We start from the raw sequence: 5,096 nt of genomic DNA on the forward strand, positions 1-5,096 counted from the left end.
CAGCGCTCCTTCAGCCAAGAGTGGTGCGCGCTGCCTCCAAACTCTGCACCCTGCTCGTGGCTGACAGGGCGACGAAGAGCTGCGAATCTGTGACATGCGTCTCCAGCCCCTCCCCTTGTATTACAGGTCAGGAAACCGAGGTCTCAGCAGTCGCTTTGAGTGCACAGCTGTAGTGACAACGCTGCTGACCAGCGCTGGGCTCCTGATAGCGTTTTTTTTCCCTACTAAAGTAGACAAAGGGAAACTATTCTTCTTTGCTGCCTCAAGCGAGCCAAAAGGAATAATCTAGAAAGGAATGTTTACTTTGGAGAAACTGGAATTTCATATCTCAGCCCCTTGCCTTCAAATGGTACAAATTCTTAACTGGGTTATTACGACTCGCGAAGAAAGTGGAAGCTGGAACTTAGTTTCTCTGCTGTTTTTACCCCTCCTCCAATTATATCCCTTATTATGTGTATCTTTATTGTCCTGGATGCTGACGAACTACTCCGTGCATTTCAAACTATTTAATACAATTGTAAACACCAGCCCCCTTGGTACTTTCGATTCAAAATTACAATAATGCTGAAGTTTTAAGAGCCTACTCAGAAACGTAAAGGAGCTGATAATTAGAACATCTAGAGTCTCCTGAGAACAGTTGCTCTCCTGTGAAGGGCGTATGTGCTGGTTTTGTAGTTTTTTCTTATTTGTCACCGAAATAATTACTCTAGAGTAAAATAAACCCTTTTCTACCAGTGCAGAAGGATTCAATTCCAGGAGCACTTAGCTGAGAGAACAAGCTTCATCAAATAGCAATGAGGACCTGTTTGTAAATCGGACTGGGCTCTATTGGCACTGTGACCCCAAATTAAAGAGAGAGAGTTCCTGGCCTCTGGTAGCTGACTCTGGAATGTGAGAGGATAACCATAAAGATAAGTACGTGTGAATTTTATTATAATGCAAAGTAAATAAACATACAAAAAGATTTACTAAGTCTTGACCTGATTTTGTCACTAAAATTCCTCAAATGTTCTTAAAAAGAAGCTGAGGTCCTCTGAAAGCACTGTAGACTGTATGATTCCAACTATATAACATTCCAGAAAAGGCAAAACAATGGAGACAATAAAAAGATCTATGGTTGCCAAGGGTTAGTGGGGATGAAGCGAAGTACAGGCTGGGGGGTAATCATCTGTCAGTGGAGGTTCACCAATTGTAACAAATCTACCACTTTGGTGCTGGGATGTTGATGGCTGGGGACGCTGTGCAAGTGTGGGGTCAGAGGATATATGAGAACTCTCTACTTAACTGCTCGATTTTTCTGTAAACCTAAAACTGCTCTAAAAGTAGTCTATTAAAAAATAGAAGTAGCTGTGGTAAAGCCTCAGAACATCCCATTTTCTTCAAATCCATCAATTAAACTCTAAACCAAGTATTTGGCTTCATGCGTGGAACTGAAATATGAGTTGTCTCCTTATATTAGAGCAGCTCTCCACGTGGCAGTAATGTCATTAGGGAGAAAATGAACCCTATATCCCTAAGGTACAGAATTGAATTGTGGTTAGACATCATGTCATCCAAATTCTATGAATATATTTACATTCAAATGTATCCCTATCCGTAATACTTAACAATCAGTAAGCAAATAGTGCCAGATATCACAGAAGGTTTCAAACTTTTGGGTCTCGAGATATCTTTACGGTCTTAAAAATGATGAAGGATTTCTGTTTGTGTGTGTTATGTATCCATATTTACCGTATTGAAAATTTAAAAAGAAACATTTTAAATGTTTAAATCATTTTTAAAAATAATAAACCCATTGTATGTAACTATAAAGAACATTTTTCAAATGATGACTACTTTAAAAAAAAAAAAAAAACTTAGAAAAGTAGGCGACAGGAAACCCAGGGAATTTGCGGCCATGCCAGTCCTGGTGTCCCGAGGAACCTAAATAGTCCACCTCCTCCTTTTCAACCTTCAGAGTATTCCTAGGGTCGCTTGTTAAGTTACGCCCAGGGTTCCTAGTTATGAGAAGGAGGACCTAGGCGGAATGAGAACACTTCAGAACCAGACGCCCTCTTTGTAAATTTACTTTCGTAGAAGAAATGCAAAGAAGATATGGATCGTTGTGCGATGTTCCCACATGAAATCAGAACCTATCAAAAGCAATATTAATTTCCAAAAATCAAAGCAAGTACACAAAATAAAATTAAATAAATAAATGCACTTATCTGAAACTATGCGAGCTATAATACTCAACGTCAAATGCTTTTGGACATACTTAATTCAACAAATATCAATACAAAATGAAAGAAATGTTTCCACATCTAGAATATGAGTTATCAAACAAAGATCAAGACTATCAGCTAGGGCAATTCACGCTTTGTGCATTTAAATCTTTTTTTAAGAATGATAACTTTTAAATATTTTTAATGCCTTTCTGTTTTTAAATCAGTTTTATTTGGTGTATAATGTTTTCTTCTGTTAATTTTTTCTATTATCAGAGATCATTTTTACATATTATTGGAATATATGTTCTTGTAACATGCATTTATTATGTCTTTACTTTTATAGAAAACCTCTGAAACTTTTAATATAACTATCATAGAAAAATCATACACTGCTTATTATCACAACTCATCGGTATTTAAGAACACATAAGTACTATTAAAAATATGAAATAACTTATGATTTGAGAATTCCCAGGAATTCCTATATTTTTCCTTGAATCCTGAAAATATCTATCTGTTGAGAATTTGGAAATACCATAAAAATGTGATGCTCTGACCCATTGCCTTATTAACTAAGTCTTTCTTTTATCAATGATGAGGACGTAATCAAAATGTTTTCTCTTTCCAACTTGTATGTCTAAACTTACTTGGTCATTCTAGGCACTCTGATGCAGGGAAATCGTGACATATGCTTAAACAATCTCAAGACATTCAACCTATCGAAGAAAAGGCTTAGGTGAGAGTTTAATAGCTAGCTTCATAAACTTCAAGGGCTGTCCTGAACAAGAGAGAGAGCATTTATTCTTTGTGGCCCAAGAGGATAGAATAAGGATGAATGAGATGGAGTTACAGGGAAGAAAATTTTGACTTCGTATAAAGATATCCGCTTTCTAGCAACTGGAGAACTCTGAAAAGAGAACGGATTGCCTCAAGAAATAGTGATTTCCTGCCAAGGAAAAAGTCTGGACAACCACTTACTGGGGGTTATTAAGAGTTTATGAGTCTTTCTGTCTTTAGTACCTCATTTTATTCTCTTAGTGAGATACCTAGGACAAGTATTAAAACTACCATTTATGGATGAGAATAATTAAATTCAGAGTGTATTGGTTAGGGTTATTGGAAAATTATTAAAGCAACTTGAGGTAGCCTAAGCAAGAATGAAAGGCAGTAGAAACTGAGTGCTCTTTCACAGAATCCAAGGCCAGTATAATACAGATGGGCTCCAGGATGGGACTGAAGCCATAAGAACTGTCACTATGGCCTGACTCTTTCCCTCTACACAGCTGTGTTGTTCTCTATCACTGCTGTGCTCTCCCAGCCACGTGACATGTAGAAGATAACTCCACAGTTCCCTAGTTTACATCTCTATCATTCAAGAGTCCGGCCCTAAAGGATTAGCTGCCTCAATCATTTTGGGCTTTATGATGTCAATTTATCATACCATTCTCCCTTCTGATTCCTAAGCCAATTAATCAAGACCCATAGTAAAACTGGATTGGAGAATGTGACACGGACTTGGAGCCAACATGAAGTTTTCTACAACGTTCTCTTGAGTTGAACCAACTCAGTTCCAAGCACATGATCAAGCAACTTCATCTCTTCCATCTCAGGAGCAGGCCTGACCTGGTGAGCTCATCGTGTGGAAAAGGCTACAGGTAAGACATCCTGGATATCGACACAGTCCACTCACACACGTGCAAGACGAGAAAAAGGAGCCCAGTCAGAACATGTGCAATGACTCTTCTCCTCAAGTCCCCAGTGAGGTAAGTCACTCCACCAACTTCCACCAGGATGAGAGGCTGAAGGGCGGAGAGAAGGGCAAAATCTTCCTCTATAATATTTCCAAGAGACTAAGAATTGTGTATGGTGGTCTAAGGCAGGAATGTGAAGAAGGAAAAAGAATAGTCTTCCCACAAGTACCAATTCCTATTTCCAGAGAGAGGAAAACAAACTGGCCCCTTTGAAAGAAGTGTTCACCTAGAACCAATTAATTATGGCTCTAGTAGAGTCATTTAAGGGAAAAACAAAGCTGCCAGTGGTTCACCATTTTGGATAGGACAGGCAATTCTTAGAAAAAGACAGCTAAGCAGATATTCCCAAAAGTACATTCAGAACACATTTCTATCTCTATGTTGCGAAGATATTAAGGTGCAACTATCCCCTGTGCAAATGCAGATATGCTACACACACACACACACACACACACACACACACTCACACACACACACACACACACACACACTCACTCACTCACTCACTCACTCACATGCTTTGCAGTGGAAGGATTCTCCAAAGAAATAGACAGATAATTCACCACACCCAACAATGATGTCTTAGAGTCATTGCTCTACTCGTATGAGATTTCTAGGTAATGTCCGTTTCCTCCTCTGATTCCATTTTCCTTTAGTTCCCATCTTTTTACCATGTTAAATTATAAAGTTAAATTATAAAGTTAACCACCCCCAGCACATCCAATATGCAATACCGAAGAGAGACGCCCACATAGTAAAGTAGCAAAAGCGAAAAATGCTTAGTGGTCACTGGGTGAGAATATTAGATTTTTTTCTGCTCAGAATGACAAAAAAGTTCTGGCGACAGACAGTGCTGATACTTCCAAGACATAGCGAATGTAGTTCATGCCGTTGAATTGTACCCTTAAAAAAGGTTCAAGGAGTAAATTTTACGTATATCTCACTGCAGTAAAAAAATTATTGGTTGGAAGTCCAGTGAGTTTTAAAGCTCTTTCAGAGCCGCAAACACTCCAAATTGTCTTCCTTTTATTTCCCTATTAAATTAATTAATTAATAAGCATTTATTGAGAGCTTTTTTACTAAACACTGTGCTTGAGACAGCAGAGAATTCAAAGTAAGGCATCTTTCTTTCCTTGAA

Source organism: Pteropus vampyrus, unplaced genomic scaffold (assembly GCF_000151845.1).
Source record: "Pteropus vampyrus isolate Shadow unplaced genomic scaffold, Pvam_2.0 Scaffold192, whole genome shotgun sequence".
NCBI lineage: Eukaryota > Metazoa > Chordata > Mammalia > Chiroptera > Pteropodidae > Pteropus > Pteropus vampyrus.